Source organism: Macrotis lagotis, chromosome 8 (assembly GCF_037893015.1).
Source record: "Macrotis lagotis isolate mMagLag1 chromosome 8, bilby.v1.9.chrom.fasta, whole genome shotgun sequence".
NCBI classification, from domain to species: Eukaryota; Metazoa; Chordata; class Mammalia; order Peramelemorphia; family Peramelidae; genus Macrotis; species Macrotis lagotis.
Window position 1 is genome coordinate 36,118,916 of NC_133665.1, and position 18,631 is coordinate 36,137,546.

General features: G+C 37.1%; 1 protein-coding gene across 9 annotated transcripts in view; it reads right to left on the reverse strand.

The window, feature by feature from the left end:
• Positions 1-18,631, reverse strand: part of LOC141495403 (transducin-like enhancer protein 4) — a 165,105-nt gene that overhangs the window by 133,966 nt on the left and 12,508 nt on the right. The window contains exon 1 of one of the 9 annotated variants that reach the window (XM_074196695.1): positions 6,152-18,480. The exons of the other annotated variants lie outside the window; for them this stretch is intronic. The gene's annotated coding sequence lies outside the window, so the exon portion shown is untranslated. Of the gene's footprint in view, positions 1-6,151; positions 18,481-18,631 lie in introns of those variants that run through there. 9 annotated transcript variants of the gene reach the window in all.

Sequence of the window (18,631 nt, forward strand, 5' to 3'; positions counted from 1 at the left end):
GGTTCATCCACTGCAGTACAGGCAGCAGGAAAGCCAGAATTCAAATTTAGCCTCAGGTGATAAATAGTCACGTGATCCTGAACAAGTCACTCATTTGATCTCAATCTAACTCAAAATTCTTCAAATGTGGGGTTGCTAGGTAGCTCAGTGGATAAAGCACTGGCCCTGGAGTCAGGAGTTACCTGGGTTCAAATCTGGTCTCAGACACTTAATAATTACCTAGGGGTGTGGCCTTGGACAAGCCACTTAACTCCATTTGCCTTGCAAAAACCTAAAAAAAAAAGATTCTTCAAATGTGAAACAGCAATGATAACAATAGCACCCACACCATGGGATGTTTGAGGATCAAATGAGGCAATATTTGTAAATCAATTAGCAGAGTGCCACAGAACAGGCATTCCCTCAATATAATCCCCTTCCCTCCACCCCATTTTACAAGCTAAACAAACTGCTCTTATGACAGCACCACAAGAAAGGGATAAGAGGCATAATTTGAGGAGTACAAGATACAGAAATGATCTCTTCCGTATGCTAAAGATATTTTTTGCAAGGGGTATAATAATTTTTGAAAACTGTATGAAAGGCAATACATTATCAAGGGATAGAGGTAGTAAAAAGAATTTCAAAAAGAATGTTCTCTAATCTAAAACCTACCCCCTGGATTTCCTTTCTTCTAAATTCTCTCATTCTCTTTATTCTTCATCACTTAAAATTTCCATTAACCATCTATTATTCCAAATTTCCAACAAGACTTAGTCATTTTTCCCTTTCTAAAGTTTAGCCTATTTCATTAAATTCATCTTTGTAACCATAATCCTTCCAACTCACTAACTAGCCTAACCTCCCCTACGCAGGTAAATGCTTCTTTTTATTAACTAGTTGTCAGGTTTCTAGGAAAATCTTCTTTCCTCCTATATCCCAATATGCAAAAATGTAATTAGTCAAAGTAGCAAAGTGCAATGTTAAAAAGCAACAATTTTTGGACTATGTGGACCTGAATTCAAGTCCAGAACAACCACTTAATATAGGATCAGTGCAATCTGAGACAAATCACTGCAACTTCATCATCTCAGATAAAAATAAGGGAGTTAGACCAGATGACTTCAAAGATACCTTTCTATCCTGAATCTACTGATTGATAACACACCTTAACTTACATAAAAAACCCACCAGGATTTCTTCTCTTACCCCTTAGGTCACTGAAAGTTTTTATGCCTATTTTAATAACCAGACCAGACCTGTAGAGTTGCCCTCAAAAGTTTACTTAGAAAAAAGACCTTATAAAAAGTCCCAAGGACCTATGCTTGACTGTGCTTAACATTTTTATCAATGACTTTTGACAAAGACATAGATGGCATGGCTTTCAAATTTACAGCCAACAAAATTCAGAAAATTAGAGAACATGCTGGAATATCAATATTAACAAAATTTCTAACAGCTACATAGTTGGGTCAAATCTGATAGGATTAAATTTAATATGACTATCCATGTGTTCAAAATGTCAACTTCTTAGAAGCTGGGGGGAGGGGGTAATTAGAAAACAGGTCATTGGGGGCAGCTAGCTAGATGGTGCAGTGGATAGAGCACTGGCCCTGGAGTCAGGAGGTCTTGAGTTCAAATCTAGACTCAGACACCTAAAATAATTACCTAAGCTGTGTGATCTTGGGCAAGTCACTTAACCCCACTGCCTTGCAAAAACCAAAACAAACAAACAAAGCAAGCCTGCTAAAAGATGGATGGGGTGAGGGTGAGTGGACAGCAAGCTCAACAGGAGTCAACAGTATAAAATGGAAGAAAAAAACAAACTAATTCAATTTTAGACTGTTTTAAGAAAGAAAAATAATAGCAGGACTAGTAGTTTATAATCCCTCCATGGACATATCTCTTTTTACTGTCATTACCTATCAAAGTGTAATTTTTGATCCATTTAGGCCTTTATGAGAAAGACAGAGATGGAGAAACAGAAAGACCATTTTTGCAAACATTAAAGCACTATAATAGTTATTACTGCTTCCTTGCTTGCTACCATGAAAAATACAAAGTGGATTAAATCACAGTGAAGGAGAGAAACCAGAGAGGCCAACCATACCAGAAGGAGATGAGAAAACCCTATCATCAAAGGAGAATGACTAGTTAGGAGTTATAGATGGCTACACCATCCTATGGCTGAGACAGGGACAGGACAGGACTATTTCTCAGTAATCAACTACTTCTCTCTCGACTAGTGAGGAAAAGCTTAATGCTGAGTGTAGTAGTCCAAACCTACTAAACTAACTGACAAAATGTCTATTTCTAAATCAAGTTAAAATGTGATTTAAGGAATGGATTTGGATAACTCGTCTTCCCAGACACCAAAGTTGGGTTTGAAAAATGGAATTAGGGGTGGCTAGGTGGCACAGTGGATAAAGCACCAGCCCTGGAGTCAGGAGTACCTGGGCTCAAATCTGGTCTCAGACACTTAATAATTACCCAGCTATGTGGCCTTGGGCAAGCCATTGCCTTGCAAAAAAAAAAAAAAACTAAAAAAATGTAATTAGATGGGTCATTATCATTTTATAATAGAAATTCTCTTTATTACATGTTTGATAACTCAAAAAAATAAGCTTTAAGAGTCTTGAGGGAAAAAAACCTCCAGAAAAAGTAGGCAAATTACAAGTAAACTTAGCTCCTAGACATGGAAAAAACTGTAGAAGGAAATCAATTGCAGTTGAAAAGTCAGCTCTATTTATACAATAGGCTTCTATTTAGTGTGAATTTCATTAATACCTATGTGTGTCTTGATATTAAGTTAACTAATTTAAAATTAAAGGAAATCACATTGACCCTTACAAATATGTATATTTTTCTTAAGTAGTATTAAAATCAAACTTTAAGTAAGGCTTTAAAATATTTAAGAAATATGCACCTAAATAAATGTCAGTATTATCATAACTAATTGCACATTTGGACCTGGATAAAAACCTTAGAAACCATCTAATCCAGCCTCCTTATTTTCCTCTTGAGGAAACCAAGGATCAATGAGATCAAGTGTTTTGTCAAAAGTCATACAATCAATCAAAAATCATTTTATTAAATGTCTACCATTTGCCAGGCAGGGCGTAAGGCACCAAGGACACAAATATAATAAATGGGGGGGGGGGGAGAATCCCTCCCGGTGAGAAGCAGGAGAGGTAACAAATACACATATGAGCAAAATAAAGAGAACAAAGACAAACACAAAGCAGTCTGGGAAGAAAGGATCCATGCCAAAGAGGGGTCTGGAGTGTACCTTAAGGGAGGAGAGGGCTTCTGGAAGGCAGAGCAGAGGAGGGGCTGAATCAGTGCAAAAGCAAAGGGGGGGGGGCAGCTAGGTGGCACAGTAGATAAAGCACTAGCCCTGGATTCAGGAGGACCTGAGTTCAAATTTGACCTCAAAAACAAACAAAACCAACAAGGACCATAGAGGAAGGGGAAGAAGAGAGAAATAGCCTGCAGAGTGCAGGAGGGAAAGATGGATGAAGGAAGAGGAAAGGGCTGGGGTCAACTCTGGAAGAACTTTACAAAAGTTAAACAGAGACATCCCAATCACTGAAAGCAATGGGGGAAAAAAGGGAGTAGGGAGTTTGAGTAGGAATTGAAACGGTCAGCTCTGCATCTGTGGCAGCAGGGAGGGTGGCCTGGAGGAAGGGAGGCTAAAGAGGAGGCTGTGCAAGTTCAGGAGCACAATGAGGGAGAAAGGAACTTAAGTGGCATCGGTTTCAAGGGAGAGACTAGGATTGGACACAGGCCTATGTGTAACTGGCACAGAGACAGCTGATAATTAGACTCATGGGAGATGATGCGGCAACCAAGAAAGAGAGCAAAGAGCGAGGTGAATGGAGCCTAAGACAGCGCCCTGGCAAACACCCACAGCACTTAGATTAATGGACCAGAAAAGGAGACTTCAGAGGAAAGCAAAGAGGGAGCAAGGGCAAGTGGGGAGAGATGGCAGTCAGCAACACCAAGCGAAGCAGAGGAAGAAGAAGCCCGGAACAGAATGCCATCAGATGTGGCACCTATGCAATCTTTGATGGCTTTAAAGAAAGCAGCTTCAGGAGAAAATGACATCAGAAACCAGACTGCAAAAAGCTAAGGAAAGCAAGGGGAGGAAGTAACTGTAAACAGTCTTCTAGAAGTCTAGCTGAGAAAATGAAGAGTTGAGTGTGGTTGAGATTGTAATGCCTGGAGAGAATGGGAGGAATATATCAGGGGCAGTTTTATCTACAGTCTTAGCCTTGGTCATAAGGAACAAAGACTGGATTTGAACCCAGACCCTCTAACTTCAATTAAATTGCTCTTTCTTGCCACTGTAAGATATTACTACCTACATGATTCTTTTAACTCAATAAAATAAAATGTGGACCAGAATGAGAAATTTGATATAGGCATTAGAACATGTAACAATGGAATCAGTTGGGAAACCATGGCTACCACATAGAAGGAATTAAGACACCTGAGGGGGGTATATTTTCCTTCCTAAGATAATGGAATTTGGAGAAGGAGGAAAGAAAGCAGTTAGGTAACAAAGAAGGAAGGCAATGAAGTTATCCCAGGGGCAAAAAAACAACTTCTGAATATTCATCAGCAAAAGTTTTCAAAGTTAATCACCTTGGGAGAGTTCCAGAAATTCTTTCCTTAACTAATTCTTACTTGGTAACCATTACAGTAGTGAATGACCACCAGAGTTCAATTCCAGTCTCAAACACTTACTAGCTGCATGACCCTGGGCAAGTCACTTAACCTCTGCCTCAATTTCCTCAACTATAAAATGAAGACGATTATGGCACCTATAACACTTTGTGATGATAAAATGGGATGTTTATAAAGTGAGTAACACAGTTCGTGGGCACAAGTTGGTGCAACATAAATACTATTATTATTATCATCATCATCATAATCATCATTATTATTACTACTACTGTGTACTTGACAATACTGGAAAGTAGCAGTTAAGGGAGAGGAAAAGATATAAAAATTAATTAAAAAAAAAAAAGAAGACTCTTTATCTTAAAGAGTTTACACATGACTAAAGGAAATAAGACATGTCCACAAATCACACGAGTATGTAATAAATGACCAAACGTGGGGTTCAAAGACCTAGGAAAGTCCAGAGATAGATCACTTTCTGCACAGTCTTATAGAGTGGGCCCTAGAGTCAATAGTATTTTGAAAAGCTGAGGTAGGGCAGCTAGGTGGTGCAGTGGATAGAACACCAGCCCTGGAATCAGGAGGACCTGAGTTCAAATCTGGCCTCAGACACTTAATAATTGCCTAGCTGTGTGACCTTGGGCAAGCCACTTAACCCCATTGCCTTGCAAAAACAAAATACAAAACAAAAACAAAAAAATCCATTGCCTTGCAAAAACAAAATACAAAACAAAAACAAAAAAAGAAAAAGCAGAGGTAGATGTCAGGGTGTTCTAAGCAAAGAGAAGCAATATAAACAAAAGCCCCAAAGTCCTGGAAAGCATCTCTGCATATGTACAGGGCAGAAAGAAATTGTTCAGGTCAGTTCCATAATCCAGAAGCTTCACCAGAATACCCAAGGGGTCCAAGATAGGCAAAAAGGCGAAGGATCCCTGGTTGAGTTTGACTAGAACACATGTTTCATGTAATTGAACTATACAGTGGGACAAACAGGTTACGGGAAGATTGCAAAGGGTCTTGAGTAAGAGGTGTGGTCTTTACCAGGAACCAAAGTTTTGGAATAGGAGAATTATATGATCCAGTGGTACTTTAAAATATGTAATTCAAGATAACAAAGTCAGTGGGAGTTGGGGACAGACTCTTAAACTATCTAGGGATGAAGTACATTGACAGGCCTAAACAAGAGAGGTGACCCATCTAAATTGAAAGTTGATGGACAATAGTAAGGAAAAAAGGAGATTTTGAAAATGTGAAAATGAAGATAAAAAAAGAAATCAAACACGACACAGGTTTCAGATCTGACTAAGTGATATCATTAACAAGTCAGGATCCAAAATTTGGCTTAAAGAAGAAGGTGGGGAACCAGAAATTACAAAATCAGTATCTCCTACTTCTTACAAAATCTTAAGTAGGAAAACCAGCACCCAGACCCCAGATGAAATAGTCCAAATGCAGATCTGTACCCTCTACTGGCCCCTAACCTTACATCTTCACCCTCTCACAGTTCTCATTTTCCCCCTTTCCTTCCCCTGCTCCCAGACTTCCGAGGTGGCTGCCAAAGTGCTGATAAGCCAAAGCCAAGAAGGTCCATCCTAGTTACAGCTCTACAATGATCAAACATTCCAAAGGGGATGTAGACAAAGTTCCAGCCTTAACTCCACAACTATCAAATTGACTTTGGATGTCAGGCAAGCCTAGGACTCTATTACATCTGGAAAGTGGGAATAACCTTACATATTCTCTACCTGGTTCCCAGGACCAAAGAGTGAAGATTTATGAGAAAATCTCCTACGGTCAGTATTACTGCTTTCTTTTAAGACATGAACAAGATTAGATAATGCTGTAAATTGAGTTGCTTTACAGTTAAGTATTGATTCAAGCTTAGGGCTCTATCTCAATTAGGAAGGCATACCTCACTAATTTACACTACATAAGGCAAAGGGATAAAGGAGGAGAGGACCATAGGGCAAGTTATTCAGAATGGGAAGAGAGCCAAGACAGATGGTGGTGCTTGCCAGTCTGGATGGCAGAGTAAAGGAGGCCAGACCTTCTTGATTGATTGAAAAGAAGTATAAGGTCATGGGTTCTGCCCCAGGAAATTTGCTGTTTCTCCACTTTCATGCACTGTGACCCAGAAAAGACATTCAGTCTTTTTTTTTTTCTGGCCACTGGTCAACTCAAAAGTACTTAAACCTGAGGATCTTTTTCTTCTAATCTTTGTCAATAGGACACTTGCCCCAAGTGTATTATATTTTACATCAGGTGAAGAGTAAAAAATACTGACTTTATTTATTTTACTGCCTGTGGTTCCTTTGCAAGAGAGCATGGTAGCAATGGGGAGGGATGGTTGGGGATTTATAGAGCTATATGTGAATGCAGAGACACACACATAGACAAGCACAGAATATTGGCTTAAGCGGTACAATTTTCATAATTACTTAATCTCAAAACTACATTCCCACTAATTAGGGGAACAAGAAAAGGATATTTAAAAAAATTGTCCAAAATCTTTCAGTTATGACAAGTTCTTTCAGATGTACTTTTAAAAAGTCTTATAATTAACCTTTTTATCTATCATTTCCTCTGCTCTAATGAGCTTTCTTCTTTATAACAAAGACAGTTAAGCAAAACTACCCTAATTAATGACCATAGTGTGACTATAGTATGTGATCCACAAGTCTCCATCTTCTAGTTTTTAAATCTATTGACAGTGGGGGGAGGGGTGAACTGTAGGGAGTTTTAGTTTTTTAAGAAAAATTGTAATATATTTCTCAAAGTGAGGGATAAAAAGCTAAAGTCAGCTTTATAGTAGGGAAACCAATAAACTTGGAAGTTTCTACACACACACACACACACACACACACACACACACACACACACATTTCATTTTGCTGTTGAATGCTGGGTCAATTGCTTTTTCCTAAATGTGTTATTTTGCACTTGTCCTGAGCTTCTTCATCCAAGGCTATAAAAAGGTCACTTTCTGATTTGAGGTATTTAGAAACCATTGAATTTCTTGACATCTACAAATTTAAAGGATCATAGAAGGTAAACCTAAACCCATTTCTGAGTTTATTGTACATTAGAAATTTACGTGTTAAACTTGACTTTCGAATTCATTTCAATTTTCAATAGATAATCTTTATTTTTACAGACAAAGAGACTGAGGCAAAGAAATTAAGCAGTTTATTCATAATCCCATATCTACATGAATGGTAGAGATAGATCTAGAACCCAGGTCTTCTAACTCAAGTACAATGTTATTATCATTAGAACAAACAGCTTTGTATCCCAATTCTGAAGGATGTGAAATGAAAAACAAAGAGTCAATTCAGATAAGATTTTCTCATACAGAAACTTCTCATCAGTGGTAGTATTGCAAGAATATAACTTAAGGAAATGTTAAGAGCTTCTGCCAAAACAAAACATTTTCAAGATTAAAGTTTTGCTTGCAATTTTCCCAATGAGGAGTAGATTTCAGAGTGAGAAGACCCCAGTTTTAAACCTTGACTTCAATACTTACTGGCTATATAAACTGGGGAAAAGTTATGTCAGTTCTCTGTCTTAACTCATCATCAGCTGGACTCAAGGTACATCTGACCCTCTTCTAGCCTGCCCTCGGTTGCCATTCCAAGCTTGGAACTGCACTTCCTTCTCGCCCCTCTCCACCTTCTAGGCACAGTTGAAGCACCACATTCCGTGTTCAGACTTTTCTGACTCACTCTTCCCCTCCTGCTGCTTTGCCTGCACCCTACCTTCCCTGTCTCCTATTTATTCTATATTTATCCTACATATATCTAGGCATTTACATGCTATCTCCCCAATAGAATGTAACCTTCTTGAGGGCAGGGACAGTTTGATTTTTGCCTTTATATCCCCAGTATTAAGCATAGTACATAACATGATGTAAGCCCTTAAAAAAATGCTTGAGTCCAAGGATCCAGTTAGGCTACCTGATAAAAAGTTACTGTTTAAATTACTTTAAATAGGCGAACTATTTTTAAAGAGAGAAAATCTGTAACAGATATCCAGAATACAATTATGGGAGATGGCAATTCACTCAACAAATATTTATTAAGTACGTTACTATTTATGCTGAGGGAGAAACCCAAAAAGAAGACAATAATAATTATTATTGCTAATTATTATTATTATTATTATTATCATCATCATCATCATCAGTAGTTAGCATTTATCTAGCACCTTGGGTTTGTAAAACTTTTTTACAACTTTTATTCACAAAGTAAGTCTCTGCAGGCAACATAAATATGGCAAGGAAACAAAGAAAAATCACTAGAAAGCCTTTATTAGAAGGACATTCCATCCAACCATTTAAAATGTTTTTAATTAACAAGCATCTTTTTTCCTCCTACCTTAATCCACCCATCCCTTATAAAACTCTTCAACCAAATATTTATGGTGATGTAAAACAAATCCTATCACTGATCATGTCCAGAATACATGTCTCATTCCATCCTCTACCAGGAAATGAGTAATATGCATTATCATCAATCCCCTGAAATCATAGTTGGTCACTGCATTTGATCACTCTTAAGCTTAAGCTGTTTGACTTCAAATTGCTGTTAATATATACATTTTTCTTCCATTCTCCTCACTTTTTTCTGCATCAGCTCATATAAATCTTCCCAGGTTTCTCAAAAAACCCTCCCTCCCTTCAGGATTTCTTACTCTAGCAAACAGTATTTCACTACATTCATATACCTTACTTTGTTTAGTCATTGATTTCTTCTCCTAATGTAACTGTATTCCATCATTTGCTTAGCCAACCACTGAGCATCTTATCTCCTTAGTTTCCAGTTTCTTGACCCTACAAAAAGACCTGCTAAAAATATTTTTATGTGAATCCTTTCCTACTTCTTTGAACTCTTTCACCTCACTCATCATTTTAGAAATGAGGAAACTGGGGCCGGAAGAGGTGAGGTGGCTTGCATGAGGCCACAAGAGTCAGAACAGAGTTAAGATGATAGCTTGAAATATTTAGGTTCATCAAATCCAATAAATTTAAAACATTAAGAGAGATTGGAAAATTACTCTTCCCCTAAAAAAAGATTTAAAAAGTAAACATTCGATTTTGCATAATATATGGTCTATACTGATCCTGAACATATAGAAGTATTTCAAGATAGTAATACCTTGTATTTGATCACTTAGAACACTACAACTGAAGCATTTTGATGTTTGGATCTCCAAGCTTCTTTCTGGCTAGGACAGAACCCAAACATTATTTTACCTATACTGGCAAGTTCCATAATATGAACATTTAACATTTTCTTGCTATAACAGAGTTCTCATCTGTGCAGAACTGAATATTACTGTACCTAAAACAGAATTTTGCCAAGCAAACTAAACTGCTTTACCCAAGAATTCCACTCTCTCTGATTGCTGATGACATCATGAGATTCAAGTCTTCCATAAAGTAATCTAGATATATAAAGGGGGAAAAAAATTCAAGGGAGTGAAAGCCTTGGTCAGACTTGTGAAAACACACCAGAAAACAACGCCATGTTTCTGACAGTTGAGCAGACTGTATGACAGACAGCAAAACCACATTTCCGCACGCTTTTTTTTTTTAATGGATCTGTGGCTTTATGCCACCAAGCAATATTTTGGTTTACCAAAATGTACTCTATGGCCTTTTAAATTTCATGTTTATTTAACTTTCTTTTTTTTTCTTTACTATCACTACTGCTGCTACTAAAGAAGCTTTAAAGATTGTGGCAAAAATTTAAAACAAGTGTATGAGGGGTGGTAAGGGGATATTTACAAACAAATATGCTCTTCAAACAAGTTTTATTTTGAGGGGTTTTTTTCTAAGCCACATGTTGGGAATTATGCAACTATTTTAAATTTTTCTGATTAAAAACAAGTTGTAACTAATTATAACCATGTAAAGGACTAGATAAGCATTTGTCAGGTACATTGTAGAGAGGGGTTTTGTTCTTTTATTACCACTCTTTCACAAATTGCAATTTCACTCTTATTTTGTGAAGAAAAACAAAACCCATGCACATTATCAGCACAATTACAAATTCTAAAAAGATACCTTGTACAAGTAGCCAAAGAGCCTGACCAATAAAAAACTGACTTCTGGCCTCCCTCTGAGCCCTACACTCCCACCTGTCAAAGCTCTCAGGAGATAACATTCATAAATGTTGCATATAGTATATGACTGACTGATTATACAAAAGTTTCCTTCTTAAGAACAAAAGCAAAATAAAGGGAAGAAGAGTTTTCTCTGTTCCCAATTTCAGAAGGCATTATGGAGGGAGCCAGTAGAGAGGAAGACCATCTAGGTCCACATAAAATTAAATCTGAAAAGAAAAATTCACACCAATCAGACATAATCTGGTTTTATAAGATTAGATCCAAACTGCCCACTCAAACTAACTTGGTTGTTTCCCAACAATCATAGACACTAACCTCAGCTTTGGGAACAAAGAAGAGAGAAATGCAAAGACAAGTTATTCATGGCCAATAGCCAGTACTAACAGGCAGGTTTCTTTGACCTGGACTTAAAACTGATGGCTCATTAACTCAAACCCCCAGCAGCCAGCAAAGACTAAGATATATTTCCTTCTTAAAGAAGTCTATGTGAGTCCACTTCTAAGCTGGGGGAGAGCTGCTAGTCTCCTAAGACAATGAGAGTCCTCTGTCCTCAGGCACTCCTGAACATATCTTTCAGAGCCAAACCAATCAGAGCTCTTCTCTGAGTCATACTAACTACACTTAATGCACCCAAACAAAAATGTCTTTGAAAATATGGTCAAAAAAAAAAATATGGTGAATTCCAGAAATGCAAGAGGGTGGTACAGGACCATGCTCCAGAACTGTATTTCCATTTTCCTACTTTGTACCATAGACAACTGAATGAAAAACAAAATATTTTACAAGGTTCCTCAGTATAGTACTGTCATTCAATCCAGGGAGGATAAAGGTAGAAAATGACAGGATAAATCATGTCCTCAAAGAGCTTACATTCAATCAGATGGATATGACATGCACATAAAAGTGTAATCAAGATAATTTATGAAGAGACAAGCAGGCTCTAAAAAATAGAAGGCAATAACATTGAGGGAGAGGGAAAAACAATCAGAAATGTTTCACAATAAGCAGGTGGCACCAAAGCAAAACCTGTAGAGATAGATGTTGCTAAGTAAAGACAAAGTAAGAGTGAACTCTAGATTTGAGTAATGGCATGGAAAGAGGTGAGAAATGGAATGTAGAGGATCAGGAAGTGGTGTTCTAATTTGGCTAGAAGCAATCACATGTGAATGAGAGTAATGCCCAATAAAAACTAAAAAGACTGGCAGTAGTTTGTAAATGACTTTATAGGAACTCATATTTTGCCTAGAGTCAAATTAAGGTTTTTTTGAGCAGGATGGTGACATGGTCAGACCCAAGCATTTGGAAGATTATTCTGACAGCTATATGAAGGATAAGCTGGATTTGGATTGGACTAAACTCATGAAGTCCACCTCTTTCCATAAATAAGGCTATTAATAAATGTTTGGTGAATTCTTGAATGAATGGTATTCTGAGAAACCAGTCTAAAATATTTACCATCATTTCCCCCCACCAAAATAATTCTTCCTCCTAAATTCCTTTTTTTAACTGTTCCCCAGGCTAAAAGTCTATCTTGAACTCCTTTCCTCTCCTTTGACAAATTTCTCACATCCAATTGTTCTATTAAGTCTTTTCCTCACATCTCTCTTGAATCTATCCCTTTCTTTCTATTCCTACTGCTTTTGAGATAGTTTGAATCTTCACCATATAATGGTTGGATTATTGTAATAATCTCCTAACTGGTCTCTCAGGATACAGACTATCTTCAAATTAATTTTGCATACTACCACAAGTTTAATCTTCCTTTTAAAAAATGCTATTTTGAGCATGTCTATTCTTTTGCTTAAACACAAGCAACGAATCCTCATTAAACGCAAAAAGAACCCAACTCTTACCCTCCCTGCCCCCAATTCAAAGTCAAAGTCCTTCACAATTTCTTTCTGATCTACCTTTTCCATCTTCCCCTACAGATTCTTCAGTGCTGCCAATCTGAAAGTTATTCCTGCAAACACATAGCTCCTTTTACATTTTGTCTTTGTATACAACATTTCCTCTACTCAGAATGTCCTCCACACTCTCTTTTTCCTATGGAAATCTGGTTTAAGTATACCTTTCTTTTCAAAGTAGAGTTTAAATGACACCTCTTCCCTAATTACCAGTGGTTAGTGATAACTTCTTTCCTTCCTAATTAAGCTCAACTACAGGGTCCATACCACTTATAAGATAGGGTGTATTATAATATACAATTACTTTAACTCAGATATATAATGAAATCACTAGACCAGATGATCTCTATAAATCTATCTGACTTTGTACCACCTGAAGAGGGCCCATAGACAACAGTACCTTGAACATCTTTCTGTCCCTCACACTGACTAGTTAGTTCACTGCCTTGCACTTTAAAAAACACCAAATAAATATTTGATTAATGAATGAAGACTAAGGAAACCTTTTAGCTTCTAGGAGTCAAGTTGTCACTTAAACAAGTTAACTATTAAATGCTGGGAAAGTAACTTATCCTATTATTTTTCTTTTGCATAATCATTACAATCCTTCCTCAACCTTATTTATTCCACCAACTTCCTCAACCAAGACCTCCAGAACATAAAAGAAAAATCTGATTAGAACACAGCATTTGAACAACACTTGGTGTACGGCCCCCACTCCCAAAACCAAAGGAAAATCCACATTCAAGTCAAAATGAAATATAGAACTTTGAGACCTCACTGTCCAACTTAGAAAGGCACTGTGGAGCAGGGGATGAATAAAGCCCTGAACATGGGAGCCAGGAATGTCTAGGTTAAAATCTTGTCTTAATACCCTTACTAGTTAGTTGTAAGACCCTAGGCAAGTCATCTAACCTCTCCAAAAGTAAGGGTCTTCAACTGTAAATGGGATTCACAACCTCTTCCTCCTAAGTCCAGGATCCTATGAATGAATCTGCATAAATCACTTCTTCTGAACCTTCATCAGTGAAGGATTCAAGCTAACTTTCCATGGATCACATTGAAGGTTTTTCTTTCCATTCTGCTTAGGCCCAGTTAAACTGTGTCCTCGACATTGCCTGCAGGGACAGCCACGTCAAGTGGGGAGAAGTGAGCTGTCATTGGAGAACAGAGCTTCTATCTTTTGCTAACTAAATGTCCTTTGTCCAGATGCTCATCTTCCTCCTACAAACAACCAACTTCAGCTGCTCAAAATGGAACTCCAACACCAGAGGAAGGTGCCAGAGCATCCTACAGGTCAGCCTGGTGAGAGCCAACTTAGCATCAGCACAAGGTATCCCCTCCCTCCCCAGCTCATTCCTAAACCTCCCCAGACTCTACAGAGTTTCTACCTCATGCTCTTGGTCTGAAGTTAATATTATTATTTTTTTTCCCGAAGTAAACTATGACTTGTAGTAGACAATCACATCCCCCAACAACTACATTCCTAAGGTCAATTCCTTAATCTTTTCAGAGGGGGGGAAAAAAAACCCAATTTCTCCAACAAGCCCCTGCTAAAGGTGGCACCGTTTGGAGCTGGCACAGATGGAATCAAACAAAGGAGGGTTGAGTTCAACAATGCCCACACCACCCAAAGTTCAAGAATAAACTCACATTTTGGACTTGCTGGAAAATCAAGATCTCAAGAGAAATACAGTCCTTGACCATCAGGTCTATAACTAAGAACTAAGATGTCTTCAATGTTTCTAATCCTCCTGGGATTTTTTTCCTCTTTTTTAATCCCCAGCACTTAAGTCTTGTGCCTAGACACAGTAGGTACTGTATATTCTCTTGCTTGAAGTGTAATCCCTTCCTATCTCCTCTTAGAATCTTGAGCTTCCTTCCAAGCTAAATTCAAAGGTCAACTGTGTTGTGGATCCCCTTCAGCAGTATGAGGACTATGGACCCCTTTCTCAAAAAAATGTTTTAAATGTACAAAATAAAATACTTAAAATTATAAAGGAAACCAATTATATTAAAATAATTATAAAAGCATTTCTAAGACCCCCAGTATGTCTTTGGTTGAAATGAAAAAGCTTTCAACAATCTAAAGACATCTCCATACTATGAAGCAAATGTAGAAAGGTTTCAACAAAACTGTCCCACAAGCAATTTTAATAACTGCAACACATTTCACAGCAAGACAGTTCATTAGTATTTTAAGGGGGCTCAGAGTTTTATCATGTGGTTAGGTCTACTTTAGTAGAAGTTCAGGTCTACTAAAAGTGATATGATAAATTCAGATTCTTAATCTTTGATGAGTCCATGATTTCATGAATATTAATTCTTTCTCTATATACTATTTTGGTTCAATTTTTGCCTACCTCTTTCCATAAGTCAGGGTAACTACATGGCAAAGTGAACAGAGTGGCAGGATTGAAGCTGGGAAAATATCTTCCTACGTTCAAATCTGACATCAGACACATCGACTATGTGACACTGAACAAATCACTTAATCTGGCTTGCCTCAGTTTCCTCATCTATAAAATGAGCTGGAGAAGGAAGTGGCACACCACTCTAGTATCTTTACCAATAAAACCTCAAATAGTGTTATGAAAAGCTAAACATGAGTGAAAAAAGGACTGATGGTTCATACATGAGCCCATATTCTTTCCCAATAATACCCACTACAATGTCCTTTATACCTTGGTTGGTAGGTTAATAAAATTGTTTTAAGCCCATCATTTATCTTTCCATTTGAATGATCCCACAGAACAGGTAAAGACGGCAAATAAAGCTTAATTACTAAAGCACAAATCAGTATCATTCTCTTGCTCAAAAAAATTCCTGTGGATCCCAATACATTTAGGGTCAATAAGTGATCTGTTTGGCATTTAAAAGACCTTTAATAACTTGGCTTCAATGTAACTTTCCAACGTTATTAGATATGACCCACCCACCTTTATGCACTCTGTGGTCTAGGTAAGTTAGCCTTTTTGTTGATCTTTATATATGACATCACATCTCTGATATCATTCATATCATCTCCCATTTGTTCCTCTGCACAGACTACTCTCATACCTGAAATGCTTCCAAAGGTCAACTGTACATGAAGCTTTTACTGCCAGCTCTTTGCCATTGACTCTCCATTGAAATTACCTTATGTTTTACTTTCTTTATGTTTGCATATGTTGTCTCCCCCAACAAACTGTAAACTCCTTGGGAGCAGGGACAATTTCATTTTTGTCTCTCTTATCTACAGATTCTTGATTAACTGATCAAGAACAGTCTCCATTATGACAAAATAGTCAATGAACAATGTTAATAATTATAGAGGCCAAGGTTTTTAGAATCAGTGATAAAAGCCGAGAACAGAATCTAGACCTGAACCCCGAGTCTATTAATGCATATTCTATCTCAGTAGTTATTTCCATGAAACACAATAGGAAAAAACCTGTTAAAACCAAACGAGAAATTAAACTAATAGAGGAATGTTGATATTTCCACTTACAAAACCAATAACCCAATGTGCTTAAGCGTCTGGTAAAAACATACCACACATTTCACTATAAAGAAATACTTAGCAAAGTGAAAACCTAGGCCTGACTCTTAACCCTTTTTATGTCGTGGATCCCTTGGCTGTCTGGTGAAGCCTTGGAACCCCTCTCAGATTAAGGATTTTTATATTATATAATAAAATTAAGCATTTCAAAAGAAAATCAATTTTACTAAAAATTTACAATCTATTGGGGAGACAAGATATGCAAACATAAAGAAAGTAAAACATAAGATGATTTCAGTGAAGAGTCAGTAGAAGTGAAAGAGCTGGCAGTAAAAGTTCCATGTACAGTTGACCTTTGGACGCATTTCAAGTATGAGAGTAGTCTGTGAAAAGGAACAAATGGGAGATATGATGTCATTAATTTAAAAAAAATTCACAAACTTCATGAATTAATTCACAAACACTAGGTTAAAAAGCTCTGGCATCAATACTCCATCAATCCAGTGGGTAAGAATCTGCTCAACCTCTAATACTGTGTTATGGGTAATGTTCAACATGTTCATATAATATAGTATTATCCTAACCACATATGTAAAATTTTGATAATGGAAAATATTGAAATAGAAGCAACATAGAATACTAGTGCCACTGTAATGTAGACACACATACTAAAGACATCTATGCAGCACCTCAAAAACAAGAAACAATGCTTCTCCATTATGGTTTTTAAAGGAAATCAGTTGGAAAATACAATAATCACAGTCACTTGCATTGTCTAGGGCTAAGAGATAGCTATGATTAAACCTTCATAATCTACTGAGATTTTTTTTTTTTGCAGAATTGGAAGTTACCTTTTAATCCCTCCCTCCCCCAATGAAAGACTGAACTAAACCTGAACCTCTCTCTAATGTAAAGTTATTTTTGAGTGTTGTTTTGTTTAGGTCAAAAAAAGCTGTCATATGAAATGAGCAATACTGAAGGGAATCATGAAGCATGCAATGAAAACAAAGTCATTTCCTCTCATTGTTCCTTATTCTGTTCCTCTTTCTTCAGATCAGTAAACCAAAATTAAGCTCTTTCTTACTGCTCCCTTCCCACTTCATTCATTTTCAGGCAATAATTTATTGAAACTAAATCCAAGGATCTATATACCTTTCCCTAAATACAAACTTAACAGATATAAGAACCTTCAGAATAATTTTAGCATGAAATTTATTGTGATCTTATTGATTCAGCCCCTCTCTGGGGTCATAAGATGACCTTCACAAAAGAAAATAACATGCTGGAAATTTTCCCTTAAAAAGGGAAGAATCACAGATCTTATTTATTACACAAACGAACCAAAACCACATCTCTATGGAAGATGGTTAGATTATAAGATACATTCTTTATGAACTAGAAGACACATTAAGTATAATTTCTGATGACAAAATCAAAAATAAATTCTTATCTTTTAAAAATAAATTAAAACGTAGCTTTTACAATCAGAATTCTCTACAGTTAATAAGATTCATTAAGGACTTAGAAGTTCAAAAAATGACTGCTGTGATTCTGTAAAGTCAGATTTATAATTATTATTGAATAAATCTCTGATGCTGACCAATATCCCTCAGCAGTCTAAGAATCAGATGAACTTTCTGAAAACTTCTAACAAGACAACATTAAATTAAATTCTTAGCCACTGAATCACCATTAACCATAAACATGAGCCAACTGGCAGAAGTTAAAACCAAAGAGGAATTAATCAAGATAAAGGAAAAGAACCAGAGACCAGCTGGTAATTAGGATGATTTTGGAGGAAGGAATAGCAACACATAATCACAAATGCCCCCATTCCACCCAAATTGCAAAAAGACAGTATTCAGCGTTACATATTGATTGAAGATAAAAAGATTCAGTTAAAAAAAATCCTATCAAGAGAAATGCTGGATTACTACTTATAACAATGAAAACCCCAAAGGCAGGCTCAAGCATTCAGAACACAGTGAAGTTAATCTACTATAAGCAACCATATCCTCTATGTCAACATATTCCCCAAAAGGTACAAGAGTGTGACCACTTCATGGCCTTGAATTCTGTTCTTTGTACTTCCATCTCTCCTATGTCGTTTTTCTACAAACTACTTCCATCTAGGCAGCAGTATTAGCCCATGTTTGCTTTTCAGACTCAGCCTTTATCCCCTTTTCTCAATATTAAATTACCCACATTCTTGGCTGACACTAACCAGATGCAAGTATCAAAGTATTTTATTAAGTTCTTTGCTAAAAGTGGATCTTAACCTTGCTGCATCCTGATTTGTTGATCCCAGATTCCATGGGGTGGGGTGGGGAGGGGTGGGGGATGGGGGTGGAGGGAGGGCAGAAAGTTAAGAAAAGGAGAAGGAGTATTTCTTTGCTTATGAGGTACTATAAAGAAACAGGCTCATCACCTTTAGCTGGAGGTAGAATTTTGGCAC